Genomic DNA, 17,534 nt, shown 5'->3' on the forward strand with positions numbered 1-17,534 from the left:
CTTTTTTTCTGATATTTACTTGGCAAGATGAAATAGTATAAAACTCTGTCAATTTTATTTTGTTTTTCTTTTTTTGCTGTGGTTCCTCCCTGTGTTAAATTTACTGCAGATGTGCTGATTTTTTGGTTAAAGGAACTCTTCATTGGGAGAGTCCTTCCATAATTTCCTGCTGTAGCCACTGTTTCTGTGCCTTAAAATAATGGCAGTGGATGCAGAACTCTGAATAAATATCTTCATAAAGATATTTATTATGAAATATCTTCATAAAGATGGAGAGGTGATCAATATGAGTTGGGAATTATGCTTGGATCTACCAAAATCCTGTTTATAACCTGAAAATGCTGTAAATTGAGCAATGGAAAGTTATCAAAATACAGTGCCCATGGTGTGGTGCCCACAAACCATTTCTACCAATGCTGCTTCTGCACCAGAGCCCTGACAATTATTTTATGTTTTTTATTGTAAGTTTGAATCATTTATACAGGGAAACCTGAAGAGAAGTTAATTGAATGTGGCTCAGTTTGAAAAATGTGAACATTTTTTCTCAAAGTGCTCTGAAACAGCCTGGAAAAATCATGCTCTGTTGCATTATTTCTGTCTGGCTGCTGGAGCTTGCCAAATACAAATATACTTTCTCCTCTACTATATTTAATTTTCCTACTTATATTACATTAGAGTTACTATTAAATTATCAAATAGATACATCATATGTTGCTTGAAACACAGCTGCTGTTATTTGCATTTAGCTGTAAGTGCTGTAAAACCACTTTTTATGGTCACAGTAAGAACACCAGCTACAAACTGAACAAAGAGGGTTTTAAAAAAAAAACACAGACAAAACCCAGCAACTTTTTGAGGCAGAGATCTGGCCTAATTCCAATTAGGAATCACATTCCTAATCACATCATCTGGCTCAATTCCAATTATTAGGCTTGCACAGGTTGTTTCTCTCTTGGCCAACCTGTTAATGAAGGTTAAAATTTCATTTTGCTACATTTTTTTGTAGTAGTTGAGCTGAACCAGTCTTCAGAAATGTTTGGCCTCACAGTCAAGTGAGAAAGGAGTAAGAGAACAGAGTTATGATAATTTCTAGATCAGAAAGAGCTGCAGGTATGGATACAACCTTTCATTTCCTACATATACCTCCCCATTTTTTCCTTCCTGTTTTATTTGTTTGGTTGGGTTTTTGGGGGGAGGTTCTTTTGGTTTTTTGGTTGGGTTTTGTTGTTGATTTTGGGTTTTTTTGTATTTTAAGGTGACTTTTAGGACATGTATCCATTTAAAGAATGAGTTGCTTTTATTATGTACTTTTGGAGAGAGATCAAAATGGGAGCTGAAATCAGGGTTCTGATTTCTTTTTCCTGCTTTTTACTACTTGGTAAAAAGCAAAAGAAGCCTCCCCTTCAGCAGAGATCATGCAAATGGCTAAAATGGGGATGATGAAATCTTCGAGCACGCAGGGACAGCCTCAATCAGCTCTTGATAAAGCCCGTGGGAGGCTTGCCAGTGAAAAAGCACATCCTGTTCTCAGTGACATTCAGCTGAGATGACTTTGGGATCCATTTTAGACCATGTCCTTTCTAAGGCAGAGCCTTTGCTCATCCCTGTCCTGGATCCAGTGCTCAGCCCCTGGGACAGCCAGGATTTGGGGAGGGGGGCTTGGAGTGCCAGGAGCTGCTCTCCTGTGTGTGGTTTGTTAAGGGAAGAGCTCCTGGAAATAATTTCCAACATCTTTCAGCTGCTATAAACTTCCTCAGGTGTAGGACACAGGGTTCAGGCTAATAAACTGCCTGGGAAAGAGAGAGCTGAGGAAATAATCTTCAAACAAATGTTCTGGTACAGGGAACAGACTCTGAGCCCAGGGTGAGCTGCTGGCTGGCTTGACTTCTGCTTTAAAACCTTTTTAAATTACCTAAATTTTACAACCCCCTGTCCATCTTTTCTTGTTTAAAGTTATGGTATAACTACTAAAATAAGTGCAAAATTTCATTGCTAGGAAGCATTGTCACTGTCAGGCCGAGAGTTCTCACATTTTGCTCTCTAAATTCCCTGTGCTTATTTGCAGTGCTTGCAGGACTAATGTGGGTGGAAATAAAATCTTCAGCTTGGTTGTAGGTAGACAAATATCTCCCATGCAGGAAGATGTAGTGTTTAATAAGAGATTGGTTGGAAATGAATATTTCCTCTTGTGATGTAGGCAAAAGTGGGAAAACTCAAGCTGTATGTAAAAGTGGTTTTCATGTGGCCCTTTCCAAACGACTTGCTTTGAATTTTCATGGAATCGTGGAGTGGTTTTGGTTGGAAGGGACCTTAGAAACCTTCTCCTTCCACCCCTGCCGTGGCAGGGACACCTTGCACTGTCCCAGCCTGGCCTTGGGCACTGCCAGGGATGAGAACTCCACAACACCTCTGGATTTGTGCATTGTGTGGGGCTCAGGTGGAAATAAGAAAAATAAAAAAACACTCCACATTTTCAATTTTGATGGAGCACAGCATCAAACTTTAATTTCCCTGTCAGTATTAAGCAAGCTGATGAGATTTTTCAGTTCTCAAGCTGGAAAGCTTCATAGCCAACATGGAAGATATCCTAAATAAAAAAAAAACATCTAAAGTCATTGCTAAATCAAACAGATTAGAGTTTGCTCTGTTTGTGGGAAATGCAGAGCCAATAATCTGCTTTCTGTGGAATATTTTTGCTTGTTTTCATTGTGAACAGAGGTATTTAAGCAATTTCAGCTGTTTTCTGCTGTCTGATTAAGAACTGCTTAGAGCAGGGAATGGGCTGAAGGTTTAAGGACTGGCTCAACTATGACACCATTGCTCAGGCCAAAGTTAAGACAGAGTAACTGACAATAATGATAAATATATTTCAGACTTCTCAATATTATTGTTGCTGAGCCAGCTTGAATTTTACAAAGAATTTCTTAGGCCTGGTTGGCAAGAATGAGTTTTCATGGAAAATCTTTGAAATTAGATCATAACTTGGATTTAAAGGCTGCTGGAAATCATCCTGATGTTTTAGAAACTGTGTGAAAGAGAAGATTTAATGTTCTGAGGAGTTTCAAATGTTGTTCACTTCATCAAAAACCAATACAGGAATGTGATGGTTACCCTTTATTTTTTTCTGAATTGCACTGGGGACATGAAGTATCTTTTTATAATTTACCAGACATTTATAATGTACAGCACTTCAAAAGACAGTGTTTTATAGTTATCTGCAATTCCCTCCTGCAGTACAAATTAAAACTTGCTGAACTTTCTTGGAAAAGCATTGCCACATAACATTTCTTATGCCTCATGATGTCTGTTTGGAAAGTCAAAATAGCTTCCTAGAGAATATTTTTCATGTTAATCTTTCTACCTGAATTTATTTGGCAGTGTAATTCTGTGAAAGTTGATGACTTTGCTTATATAACTTATGTGTACAATGCTTTGAATATCCCAATCATCTCCAAGTAAAACCGTTTTCCCTCCTCTTCCCTCAAGCATTTTCTACTGAACCTGGAAAAATGGGGATGTTTGACTCCCCCATTAACATCCCTGGTGTTTACATCCTTCCTACAACACAAAGCGAGCACTGGGAGGCAGCACCAGGAGCAGGCTTATGGCACAGCATGTGGGGAATGCTTAGAAAATCACACCAGACAGACAATTTACAGCAGTGGGGGTTATTTTTCACTGCAGGACTTTGATCTGGCTGCAGGGTGTTTATCAGGACTGCTTTGCATGGCATCTACATTTAATAAGGCAGCAGAAGAATGATGAGGCTGCTTTCCTGACAATTTTCTAAACAAAATAGAATGTTTGCTGCTCAACAAAAGCGTTTTTTTTTTTCCATTTAGTCAAATATCAGAACAAGAAATAGCTGCAGAGTTTTATTAGTTGCAGATTACTTGCCCAGACAGCTGTGCTCTCAGCATGTCATCAAAAAAAAAACCTGCTCTCAGAAGCCAAAGCAGCCTCAGAAAGCTGATCAATTTAAACACAGAGCAAAAGTTGTGGCTCACCCCGAGGTATTAAGGGTGTTAAATGCTCTGCCAAGGCACAGGGCCATCACTGTCACAGCCCTGCAGAGACTCCTGCTCCTGTTGGGATGCTGCTCCTGCAGGCTGGGAGGGCAGAAAGCAGCTGAGGGCAGTGGTGTTTGCTAACAGCTCACAGGAAGGTGTTTATAACAGCTCAGGGAAGGAAGATGGCCGGGACCAGGTGTCCTTTCCAGGTAACATCTATTGGGAAGAGGGGAAAGGGCTCCACTGGAAAAGCTCTGAATCCCTGGTGGCATCTCCTTTGCGCTCTTCCTCCAGAACAGGCAGCAGGGCCAGCCTGGGCTGTGGAAAATCTCCTTGCCGTGGCCAGGAGGAGCTTCAGGTCCCTTCCAGCCCAAACCATTCTGGGATTCTGTGCATTATGGTCTTGGAAAGGCTAAAAGGGCTCAGAAAGTTCATTAACAGCTCAGGGAAGGAAGATGGCCAGGTGTCCTTTCCAGGTAACATCTATTGGGAAGAGGGGAAAGAGCTCCACTGGAAAAGCTCTGAATCCCTGGTGGCATCTCCCTTGCACTCTTCCTCCAGAACAGGCAGCAGGGCCAGCCTGGAGCAGCCTGGGCTGTGGGAAATCTCCTGGCCATGGCTGAGCTTCAGGTCCCTTCCAGCCCAAACCATTCTGGATTCTGTGGATTATGGTCTTGGAAAGCCTCAAAGGGCTCACAAGGTTTGTTTTTCCTCTCTTGGGAGCCTCAGTTCTATTCCCAGCATTGTTGTCCGTGCTGTTGTTGTGTGACTCTGTCCTCAAAGGGCCTTCAGTTCAAACACCTCTGAAAAATCTCTGATTTCCTAAATTGCCTCTGCGTGAATGGAAATAACCAAAGAAGGGAACTAAGCTTTGTGAGGCTTGGCATGAGCTTCAGGTGAGAATGTTCTCTCTGTCAATTTGGAGTGGTTTTCAAAAGCACAGTGAGATTTCAGTGTTGGACAGGAGGATTTGAGTCAAAATGAGACACTAAATATGGGTATAGGCACGAACTTAAATTACATGTAACAAAGAAACATTCTCAGATATTTTTTTTCTGACAGAAATAGCATACAGGAGCTGGATGCCTGCTCCTGGCAGCATTTATTTTCTTAGGGTGAGGCTAAATTGGACATGAGTGAGTCCTCCTCTGACAGATTTTGTTTCCAAGTGTCCTGCAGCACTGCAGCTCAGGATCAGAGCATGGACTGGTGGTTGTGCCCATTTCACTTCTGCCAGTGACTCTTCCCAGGGCTTTAACAAGTGCTGGAGGGAAAACATGCTGAAAATTCTAATTATCCTGCTTAGTGCTATTGCTATTTCTTCTTAATTTGAAAAAAAAAAAGAGTTTAATGTCTCCTTTTGGTGGCATCCACTCAATATCTGACTCTTCATTTTGATTCAAATTCCACTGTCTTATAATTTACAACTCAACTAAACGTTTCTTTTCATGAGTGACACCCAAGGCTTTGTGCCTGCAGGTATCACTGCATGAAGTGGGATATTTAAAGCAACAATCTGTTTGCTTCCAAGGGAAGAACAATGCTCTGAGTGTGAATGATGTGTCAAAACGTCAACCAAATTGCCACCTGAATGTGGCAGCTGCTCCATTCTGAGGTTCACATTAAATGAAGATAACTGAGCAGTGTTGTAGGTGGCTTTGTTTGTTTTGTTTAGTAAAGGTGTTGGTTTGATTGGAAATGCTTTTTCAGGAATCCTGTTTGACAGCAAAGAGCCAAATGGTTTTACCTGGATTTTTGAATAAACTCCTGCTGCCAAACTCTTCTCTGCAAAGTATTGTTGTGGGTGTTGGACACCACTGAGACCTGGCCCAGATTCCTCCCACACTCTCCTGAGCTCTCTTTGTGTTCTCCAACCAGCCTGGCTCCCTCTCCTTCCAGCAGTGCTGACCGAGGTGCAGTGTACTGCAAGATAAAGCCAATCAGCATTTGCAATTCCTTCTGCTTTTGCTGTATCCTCTGCTACAGGAGGCATTTTGTCCTTGCTCCTCAAACCTTGCTGCTTGTGCAGGCTGCCCTGGGGCAGAGGCTGGGCAGAGTCCCAGAATAAAGCAGGGATTTATCCAAAGGATCTCCTCCATGGATCCACCTTGGGCAGCACCAGAGCCCAGCCAGGGCTGCACCCAAGATGAACCAAAATGGCCCCAAAATGCACGAGCGCTGCCGGGCTCTGTCCCTGGGATCAGCTCTGCTCCATTTGCACCTTGCAGTTCATTGTCCCATCCCAGCTTTAGCCCAGGCAGTCCCACCCTGCTTGTTTTTCTCTCTCCAGCCCACGGGGTTTGTGCTCCTGGGCTGAGATTTGGGTCATTTGTCCTTGGTGCCCAGCTGGAGCAGGAATTGTTTTGTCTCCCTGCTCTGTGCACACAGCTCACCATCCCCTAAAAAGGAGCTCAGACCCACACACTAAAGCAGCACAGAATGTGAAATGCAGAAAAGCTCAAACCTGAGGCATCACCTTCACCTGTTCTTTTCCCTCCTCTTGCAGCTGGTAATGTACACATGGAAGAAGAGAAGAAAATCCCGATCACACTGCAGAGATGGACTTTACAGGTGAGATTTCTGGATTTTGCACTTTTTACAGGAATTTCTGGCCTCCAGGACTGAGGTATCCAGGCCTTTCCCCAGGCAGCCCTTGCTGCAGCCAGGGGAAGGCTCTGCTGATGTTTTCTGCATTCCCTGCTGCTCAGCAGTGCCCTGAGCTCTGTCCCTCAGCAGGGCCTGGCTCCACTCTGGTTTTTGCCCCTCTCTGGCTGGCAGCCCTCAGCAAGGAGACTGCTCCCTTCCAAATTCTTGGGATACAGCTCAAGAACCCCAAATAATCAATTTCTTTTGTGTGTGTGTGCCAGCCAGGAGCTAAAAGCTCCTGCAGGATGCACCAAACGCTATTCTGCGCAATTCCAACTTCAGGTGTGCCCATTTCCATCCAATGAGGGGTTTATTTATTAGAAATGCAGCCTCCAGTAGACAAAACCCTAATAAATTGAGCTCCAGGATATTTTTTATGAGATGAGGGGAGCTGGGAAAGGAAAAACAGAGAGAAAACCAGAGTAGGTTTAATTGTACTGATAAAGAGAATGTGTGTGACTGTGAAACTTGAGGGACTGTTGTGTGTTTTTTATAGGAGAAATGGATTTAAAATGGAAAGATTACCTATTGTAAGAGCAGGGACGTATTTATAGATGCTGAACTCTGTGTTCATGTGTTTTCAGCTGGGGTGTGTATAAAAGTAAATTGCTTAATAAATGCAAATGATTTGTGGCACAATTTTGGGCTATAGAGCAGCTTTAGTATCATGACTTTGGTCGGATTCCCTTCTGTTGCTTCACATAACCCAGCCAGAATGATGGCAAAACCCCACAAAAGCAGGCATCGCATCTGTAGTTGAGTTTTCCTAGGTAAATGATGCTGCAAAACGTTTTTTTTTTTTTTTTCCGTAGGGCTTGTTGGACTGGGTTGACCTTTGTAGCAGCTTTATTCTCTCCAGCGCCCTCGAGTTTGGAGACAAATCAATAAATTGAGCAGGAGCAGCGCGCAGAGACCAGATGGTCCTCACCCAGTGCTTGCAGGGGAATGGAAATGTGGAGCCATGAAATCACCAGGCTGCACCAACACTCAGATCTGCCTGGGTGCAGGAGGAGCAGCAGGGAGGAGTTCCCAGCCCAGCCTTTGTGCCAGTGTGCAGCTGAACCCAAACCTGACTCAGGACAGCGTAAAATAAATTCAGGTGCTCAGAGGGATGGACAAACAGGTGTTGGGGAGTTCTCTCTGGCTTTTATAATGACAAACAATACCTGGAAGATTTTAGGAGGAGTTAACAAGTGTGAGGATGACATAATTTACCTATTACATAAGAGTTTTTTCAAAAAAAGCCTCTTAAAAATATATTAAAAAGCTTTTTAGGAAATTGAACAAGAGTTTGGATTAAAAATCAGGTTTTTTAGGCATTGACAACTTACTAAAAATGTGAATGCCCAAAAATCTCTATTTTTAATCCAAACTCTTGCTCAATTCTCCATTAAAAGGAAGTGAAACTGAAGGACAGGATTTCATGTGGAGGCAATTCCAAGGGTGGCCTGGAAAAGGAAGTAAATAGGTGACAATTTGCTGCTGATGCAAAATGACTCAGAATATTCTAATTAAAACTGGCTGTGGGAGCTTGCAGAAATTTTTGTGCGACTGTGGAAACAGAATATTGATAAATGAGTGACAGTGGGTGGGAAGGAACCTTAGTCAAAGTCATGGCTGAGTTGGAGAATTCCAATTCTCTCTTCTTTGGGAAGGAAGTTCTCCAGGAATGGCCTTATTTTGCAGGAAGCACATGATTTTTAAATTTTAAATTTGTTTTAGTTGTTTTTTTGTTTTGTGTTGTTGGGGTTTTTGTGGGTTTTTTTTGTTTGTTTGTTTGGGGGTTTTTTGTTGTTTTTCTTTTTTGTGGTGTTTTGTTTTTGTTTAATTTCTTTTTGCCATTTTTACAGTGTTTTGGAGGTGCTTCCATAACCTTGTTGCCCTAAGAGTAAAGCTGGAAACTTCATCCCACTTCCAGATTAACCTTGATTTTAATTTGACTGTCGGAAATGTTTATTTCTAACCAGCACTTTTAGCTTATAAAGATCTTCTCTCTCCACCAGTGCTTTTCTTTCAAGTCACTGTATCTAATGAGAGGCAGCAATTAAAGCCTCACATTAAAACTTTGCTAAACTGATCAAAGATAGTGTCTGGCAGGAGATTCCCCTTGGTCCTCAGGATAGGATGTGACTAATTCACCTTTTTATGGCTCCAGCTGTGTTTGCTGTAAAAGCTGTGCTAACTCCATTGTTTAGGAATGTAATTAAATTTAGGAGAGGTTTAATGCAGCCAGTCCATGTGATGAAGCAAATGACTTCTGAGATTCCTTGAAGACTGACTGTATAATGCTCATAAAACTCCCCCTTTGTTTCAGAACTTCTATGACTTCACAAAAAAAGTGAAATCTGGCACTTGGCAGAGGCAGAAGGAAACATCTGGATGCTTTTGATCAAAGATGTTTAAGGAAAATGAGCCTGCAGAGCATCAAGAATGGCACAGTTTGAGAAAGAAAGGAAGAATGAAACTCTCCTCAGCAGAAGTTGGTAAATTTGGGGGGAAATTTGCTGTGTAGTTTCTTATTCCTCCAATAAAGCTTAATGCTTACACAGAACATTCAAATAAGTTGTTTTAAATACTGGGGTTTTAAGACTGAAGCTGAAATATATCTAAAATTAAGAAAATTAGCTGCAGGATGGTCTTCTGCAACATGTGGCAGAACTGTGTTAGTAAATGGAAGCTAAATGGTTTTCTTACTATCCAGAGTTCAGCTTTCTGCAAGAGTAAATAATTTCTTTGAGCAGTGGTTGAGTAACTGGAAACACTCAGTGTCTGAGCTAAAAGAGTGATTTATCTTCCATTGCTTGCTGAGTGCTGCATTATGTTACAAATCTAAAGCTATTCAATAAATTACAAAGAATTTGTGTATTTTTTTTTTTCCAGGGATGTGATTTCTGCAGTTTCCTGAGCACACAGAAGAGTGGAGAGGACCTTCTTTGCCCATTTGCTAGAGAACAGTTGATATTACATTTGACAATCCTGTAATCCAATTTATATCCAGCTTGCTGCTGGCCACCTGTGAGCAATTTTATTCTGTGGCTTTTTGTTTTAATCTTGAGAGCACTCATTTGTCTGTGCAAGATGATTCCCTTGGACTGCCTCAGGATCTTGGGCCCACCACAACAGCTGGGTGCTTAATTCAGACCCTTGGAGTTACTGAATCCTGATTTTTTTGTGGGATTTTCAGTCTGTGGGATGAATCCTCACTCAGAAAATTGCTTTTCATGCTGTGCTGTTTGCTGCCGTTGTCCTGTGAAGGTGAAGTTGTGTCCCAGTGCATGCAAAATGAAAAGTAAAGGAACCTGACTGGCTGACTGCTCCTTTAGACAGTGAAATGAAACAGTCCTTAGCTGCTGGTAGTGGTAGCAGCAGTGTTTTCTTGATTTAATAATCCAGACAAAATGATTTTGCTGTTTAAATTCCATTTTAGGGGGTTTGGGAGGGGATGTTGTCTCCTGTAACATGGTCCCGCTCCTCTGATCTCCAGCTCAGGTATTTACATTTTCCCCTTTGTTCAGTGCAGTGCCAAGGCCAGGGATGCTGGTGGGGCTCTGCTCTGGATATTCTGCATCAGATCCCAACATTTCAGCTGCTTCTGGAGGGCTGAGGTGTTTGTAGGGGCAGGGATGGAGGGAGGTGCTGAGGTACCACAGCAGGCTCCACTGAATATCAGCTTTATCAGTTCCTCTCAGCTCCTCTGATTTACCTGGTGCTCTGCTGGCCAAAAATATTCCTTATCTGGATGCACATTTTTGGCTTTTTTTTTCATGGATTTTTTTTCAAAACCTCTGTCAGGGTTCTGTTCTGTGAGGTGTGGGTGACATTTGCCTTCTGAAAGCTGAGATTTGTGCCCACCATGTAACACTGAATTCTCTGTGTCTGACCTGACCATGTGCACAAATTCTCCGTTCTCTGTGGCTGTGCATCTGTGTATAACAGAAATAGGGGGGATTTCAGAGTAAGGCTTGTGTAAGTGTTTATATTCAGATTTAATAGCTGGGGTGTAGTGAGGTGTCTGAGCCAATTGATGAAATTAAACTTTAAAGGTTCTATTTGAGCAGAAAAATAAATTCTGCTCTCATACCCCAGGCACTATTGAAGGGCTGATGTTGTGTTTATGTCCAGGTATTACCTTAGGCAGAGGTGAAAAGCTGTGTTTGGATTTTCCTGGAATGAGATCATGTTTAGGAGTGCTTAATTAATGACAGAAGGGGAATTTGCATGTGCACTTCTTTAGATCAGTGATGCACATTTTCATGGTGTGTTTTGAGTGTTGAGATGGAAGTTGAGACTCTGTTTTGTGAAAAGAAAATGAAATAAAAGGCAGGAACGTGACCTGAATTAAATAAGTCTATTCTTATCTTGAATGATAAAAAGAACAGGGACTGGATGAAATTCTGCTCTGACACAAAAATTCCCTACAGACAGTGAAACCTGAAAGCTTTGTTCCTGAAGAAATCATGGAAAATGTCCTGAGTTGGAAGGGACTCACAGGGTCATTGAGTGAAGCTCCTGAACCTGCCAAGGATAACCCCAAAAATCCTGAGAATCCAGAGAATCCTGAGCCTGAGAGCATTGACCAAATGCTTCTTGAGCCTAAATCCAGCCCTTGCCAGCCTCCACAGTCCAAAGCCTCAAAGAGCAAAAGGAAACAAATCAAAGTGCAAATCTCATTTTACAGCAAAGACAGAGGCCTGAGCGAGTTCTGTAAGTTCTGATTTCCTGGGTGTCACCTGCAAAACTGCCCTAAAATGACCCAAATATGATCAATTTAAGATGTGCTCCAAAAGTCAGATATCTAGGAAAAAATTTTCCACTTTTTATTTCCCCACTGCTGCAGGGTGCTGCCTGAGAATAATGCCCAACTGTGGTGGTGCTCACAGGGGTCTGAGGATGAGGGAAGAGATGAGGATCTGACTCCATGTTTCAGAAGGCTTGATTTGTTATTCTATGATCTATATTACATTAAAACTATACTAAAAGAATAGAAGAAAAGATTTCATCAGAAGGCTGGCTAAGAATGGAAAAAGAAAGAATGAATAACAAAGGTTTGTGGCTCAGAGTCTGACCCAGCTGACTGTGCTTGGCCATTAATCAGAAACAACCACATGAGCCAATCCCAGATGCACCTGTTGCATCCCACAGCAGCAGATAACCATTGTTTACATTTTGTTCCTGAGGCTTTTCAGCTTCTCAGGAGGAAAAATCCTAAGGAAAGGATTTTTCATAAAAGATGTCTGTAACACCCAACCTCTCTCCTGCCTGCAGAGAAGGATGAGGAGAGGACAACACCTGCACCTGGCTCTTCAGCAGCATGAGGCACCTGGGCACAGGTAAAAAATTGGACAAATAATGGAAACTGAAGCAGGAACACACCAGTGATGGGGGGGCCTCGAGGCAGCCCTGCCACCTGATGGAAAACCAGCCACAGCTCTTCAGCTGCTGGAGCAAATGGAAAATCCACTCTGAGACATCACTGGAGGATGTGGGATGGACAGCTCAGGCCAGCAGTGCTCACATTTCTGGCCACATCCACCCCCCTGCTTTTATAGGAACACCACTTGGACACTTGGCTGCAGCACCAGCAGAGAGAGCTCTCACAAGGAGAGAAGTGTGGATTTGGATTCCCCAGCAGCACAAGTTTTGCCTGCCTTGATAGTTTTTTAATGTGTTTTATTTTTGCTTTCCGTGTCTGATGGAATTGTTGAAATGAGTGATGTCGTGCAGCAAACTTTGGGATGCCTAGGGCAGCACTCAGGCACACTGAGTGGAAATATTAAAAACCTGTCAGATGGGAAAGGGCTCCTTCCTTTCTCAACTGCCAATGTTTTATACACTGCCAGGAACACCTCTGCTGCTCCTGTGCTACCTCAGCTGCTACTGATGAAATTTGGTTTTCACTCACCCAGCTCCAGTCGTTGCTTAAGGGCCTGAAGGAGATGATTACTTAAGTCAGGGAGCAATTTAAGGGAGGTGGAATGTGAGCAGCTTTCTAAGGAAGAGGTAATGGAGTTGGGTTTAACTCTTGCTGTGACAGCAAAAAAATTTTGCCTTTCCTTCAGAGGATGTGTCTGTCCAAAGTAGCTGTGCATTTTCCTGATTTATTGCAGCTCCTCCAGCTCAGTTTGTGCAGGGAGTGAGGTGAGAAGGAGCCCTTATCTCTTCCAGGAGTGGCCACAACATTTCTGCTTCATTATCTCTTTTCATTTCTCCTTTGATTGAGAAAGAACCATCTGTGACTTTGAATAAACATTTAAGTGCAGGGAGTAACAAACCAGTGTTGTATGGCTGGTAACTTTTTGTGGTGAGTATTTCTGTTTATTTAGGGGCTCAGAGGGAGCTCTACAGAGGCTTTTTGCTGCAGTCTGGGATGGTGGCTGGTGTCAAGCCCTGCTTAGAGTCCTTATGGTCTGCTCAGAGTGGCTGATCTCTGCAAATAAATGTCATCTGTACAGTTTAGCAAACAAATATGTCAGGGGCAGGCACAGCTTGAGGTCATATTGAAAGAATTTTATCCTAAAGCAATAGGTTACATGGGTAGGATTAAATAAAGGCAATTCCAAGAGCTGTTTTTGTCATATTTAGATCCAAGTCCAGGTTTTAGGTATTTGCTCCTAAGTTTGGATGTTGAACATGGGGGAGAAGAAACCTTACAGAGCCTTTTCCCTGTGGTTGTGGAGCTGTTAATGACTGAAAACAAAGTATAAATTGCAATATTGATTGTAATTTCATGTTGAGAAATGTAATCAAGGCTTTTTTTTAAAATATTTTCTGGCCCTTAATCCATTCCTTTAAAGGAAGGGGCTCCTTCATTGAAGCCTTTAATATCATTAAGTCTTCCTCAACTCCAATACCTCAAAGTGTTAGAGAACAGGAAGAAGAGGAGATTGTTCTGCCATTGTTTGGTTGAAGAGGAAAATGGAAATTGTGTGTCAGGCTTTGAGGATTCAGGGATATAATATTGACTGAATGAGACTTCTGCAAATGCCTTCTGATGTTGAAGGTGTTGTCAAACATAAAAGCTGTGCCAGGACTTCCCAGGGGATTTAATTTTGAGGAAAGCAGGTCTAGAAAAAAGGAATATTTCTTCCTTCTGCGAAAGCAGAAGCAAAGTGTATTTTCAAGAGTGCATTTTCAAGAGAAAACAAGTTGCACAACATCAGTGCAACAATGCACAATCAACAGGAGATTCTGGAGATGCTCCTTTTTGTAAATTCAGCAGCACCGCAGGGGAAAAGTGCTGAGCCTTTGAAAACTAAAAATCCCTGCCTCTGAAGGCATGTTAGCAGCATGGGTTCAGCAATTTTAATAACCAGCTTTGCTTGGAAACTTGCTGTTGGTGTGGTTTGCTGACATGACTGCCATGAAAAGGTTTGTAAATTGGGTCCTGGAAGACTGGCAGATGGAATTGCAGAGCCTTCGTGCTGGATTCTAAGCAATTCTTACTGCATCCACACACAGGTGTGCTTCTGCAGCCCTTTAAAATTACCTCTAATCCAATTCCTGCCCATGGCCCCCATTTGAAATGTTTTTGGGTTTTTTTTCTGTAGGTGTCACTATAGCATAGCAGATAGAAACCACTTTCCTTAATGAAAATGTAGAATCCCCACAGATCTGAAGGAAGCTGTAATCTGGTTTTCTGTGCCATGGTTGTCATATCAACAATGAGGTTTCTCAGCAACTAACAGAATATTTTATAGATTTATTTACTTATCCTTTTTAATAATGAACTTGATACAAGAGAATTTTTTCCCCTTTATAATTATGTAGCAATTGAGAAAGTCTTCCCAAATAATTTACATTTTGTTGTCATGTTAATACCAACAGTTAAAATGAATCTTGTTAATAAAAGGAAAGCTGATAGGATTTATGAATGCACCAGAATGTAGCCATATTATGTTGCAAAACTTTTTGTATTTCTACTTAACTGATTGCTGAAAGAACAATTTGTGTGTATGGATTTGATGGTGTTGCTGTTTAGGATGTAAACTTGGCTTGGTGTGTGTTGTTCTCTCTGCTTGTATAATTTCTGAAAATATTGAACAGAGCTTGCTTTTAAAATTAGGGGTGAAGGAAATGAAACTTGCTTTTTATGGCCAGTATTAATCACAGAATTCTAGAATGGTTTGGGATGGGAGAGACCTTAAAGCTCATCCCATTCCACTTTCACAATTCCACTATCCCAGGCTGCTCCAAGCCCTGGATTCCTACACACTCCATCCTAAGCAGAAATTCCCACCTCCAAAGGAACAAATTTCTGCTGTGTGGTGGTTAAGGCACAGCTTTAGTCCTTGCTTTCAAAGAGAATTGGGAATTTTGCCCCAAATTTTGCCCCAATATTGCCCCATAATGTCCTTATGGCACATTAATTTGGCATGGTTTGCCTTCCTCCTCTTCTCCTGCTCTGCAGGATGCTGAGGGGAATGATGTGGTCTGGAATCCTCTGCAGGGAGATTTTGCCCTGTTTTCCCTTCTCTGGAGAGTTGTTTTAATTGTTGAGCCATTATCTGATACTCTGGCAATCATTTAAAGCCAATCCATTTGCGCTTGTCTGGTGTCTGTGCTTGGAACATTTGGGGTCTCCAGAGTGTGAGGAGCCCCTCTGGGATTTATTCATCTGCTCCTCAGGCTTGGATCCTTCAGATGCAACTTTAAAATCCTCCAGGCAAAAGGGAAGACTTGGTGAATTTCTCACCTAGGCAACGAGTGAGAATGTGGGTGGGTTTTTTTGGATGGTGATTTTGATTTAAGCTCTAAAAATCTGTGCAAAGCCTTTGGGAGCTGGGCTTGGCGTGCATTGCTAATGGATGAAATTGCTGGAGATGCTGAGGGATCACACTTCCTCGGGGGCTTAAATAAGAGCTGGAAGCCCAGCTCTGCCCTTTGGCCTCTCAGGGAGTAGGTGTGTTACAGACACATTTCTTGCACTCAAACTGTCTTGGATTTCCACTCTGTTCAAATTACTGTGTAATTTATACCACACCTCCTAATAAACTCTCCCTCTGCTTCCTCGGAGAATACAGCACTTGAAGTTAATTAAATAGAGGAGCTCTGTGAAGCTCAGAGAAACTGGAACAGCTCTGATTGTCTGACTGTAGGAGGTCATCTCAAAGAGGTGTTTGGGCACTTATTAGCAAACTGGGAAATTACATGTGAAGAAGCAAGAATTGTAGATGCTGTGCAAAATCTAAGGAAAGATCTTCGTCCAGTTCTTTAAAAAGGTGTTCAGGGAACAGAGAGGAAAAGAAAAACCCAACTGGTGAGCAATCAAAAGAAACTTAATCTGCTTCAGAGAAATAGATTTGCTCTCTGTTTGGGCATAGAAGTGGAGCTTTTATTTGCATATGAAAGATTTCTTAACTCACTGGCATAGAGGCTGCTGGTTTGTATTGGTTGGAAATGCAGGATTTTCAGAAGAAGATGTGACAGTCACTCAGGGGTCCTTCTCCCAGCCTTTTTGTCCTGTGGTGACCTAAAGCCAGGCTAGTAATACTGGGATAAATCTGAACTTTTTATTTTATGGGGGCTCACTTGTGGTGACTTGTTTCAGATACAGGTGGCTGTGGTAACCCAACAATAAATGAAACTGCTTCTCATAGGACATTGGTTCCTGTTTGCCAGAATTATGTTCTGGTGGGGGTTTTGCTCATCTTTTTTAATTCTTTGTGTAAGTTTTATCTCTCCATTGCCCTGATGTCTAATATATAATGAGTGAGCTCTTGGGAGCTGCTTGTTTCCTTTTCATGCCCCATCCTTCAGCCTCAGGGACCATCATAATAAATTGATTTACAAGATTTGGCACTTTTATTGATTTTCTCTTTTCCTCGCTTCAAGAACCTGTCCAAGATTTTTTCCCCCTTTTTTCTGACCTTTTTGGCATTTGTGGCTCTCAGTTCCTATGTGGCTCAGTAGTGACATTCCAAGACCCTTCTCAGTGTGCAGCCTCCACTCTGCTGGGGTTGCTTCTCATAGCAGATGAGTCCTGGAATATAAATGAGCACAAATCCCCATGAAAAAAAAGGGACACAATAATCTTCATAGTGGGAGAGAAGATATTGTAGTCTAAGTACTAATTATTAGCTTTAGGCGCCTTCTGATAATTTCAAGGAGCCAAGATAAGTTTGTGATTCAGCTCATCATCTCCTGGGAGTGGTGAGATCACTTTCCTGTAAGGTATAATCAGTACAGTGTGTATTTGATAGGTGTGTTTTTAAGGACTGATAAGTGCCATTAAAATTTACCAAAACTGTTCAGCTGCTGCTTCTGTGTTAAATCTTCCCTGCCTGTGATTTGCTCTCTCATAACTGGTTTATGAAGGAAACATTTTTGAGTCTGTTCCACTCAGCCACGAGCAATGGAGTCGTTCATTGTTGGTTAAAATGTTTCATATCTGTTCCAATAAGGCTCCAATTCAGTGCTGGGATAAATCCATTTATCATGGGTGGGAGAATGGAGCCTGCTGTTTCCCTGGGATGGAATTACCAGGCCATTATTTCTCCTGCTTCAGGATACAATCAGACCATTAGATAGATTCAGAGATTTTTCTTCCTATCCTGGCCAGATCCTTTATGGTTTTTGAAAATATTAGATGTTTTACTTGAAAGAGTGCTGGAGCCAAGGTAAAGCTATTGGGCATTTCTTGAACCTTCATCAGTCTTAGATTCCTCCCTCTTCAGTCTTTTTACCCTATCCTCCCACCAAAGGGAAAAAAAAGAAATTAAAAAGGATGAAATTGAATCCAGTGCATTGGAATTGCAGGGGGTATTCTATACCTCACTTGGTTTATTGTGCTTTTATAGTCAAAAAGTCAAATGTGGTTATTTTGAATTAAGGATTTTGTTGCAGAGGGTATAGAATAGTGATATAATACAGTAAGGAGAA

The 17,534-nt window shown here is 41.9% G+C and overlaps 1 long non-coding RNA gene across 1 annotated transcript; it reads left to right on the forward strand.

Annotated features, from left to right (window-relative positions):
• The first annotated feature begins 6,514 nt into the window (after positions 1–6,514).
• On the forward strand, positions 6,515–10,236 carry LOC134423473 (uncharacterized). Its single transcript, XR_010029136.1, has 4 exons — positions 6,515–6,581; positions 7,469–7,755; positions 8,971–9,139; positions 9,537–10,236. It is a non-coding gene; the product is annotated as an uncharacterized LOC134423473 (long non-coding RNA).
• Positions 10,237–17,534: the final 7,298 nt, after the last annotated feature.

This window comes from Melospiza melodia, chromosome 12, assembly GCF_035770615.1.
Source record: "Melospiza melodia melodia isolate bMelMel2 chromosome 12, bMelMel2.pri, whole genome shotgun sequence".
NCBI classification, from domain to species: domain Eukaryota; kingdom Metazoa; phylum Chordata; class Aves; order Passeriformes; family Passerellidae; genus Melospiza; species Melospiza melodia.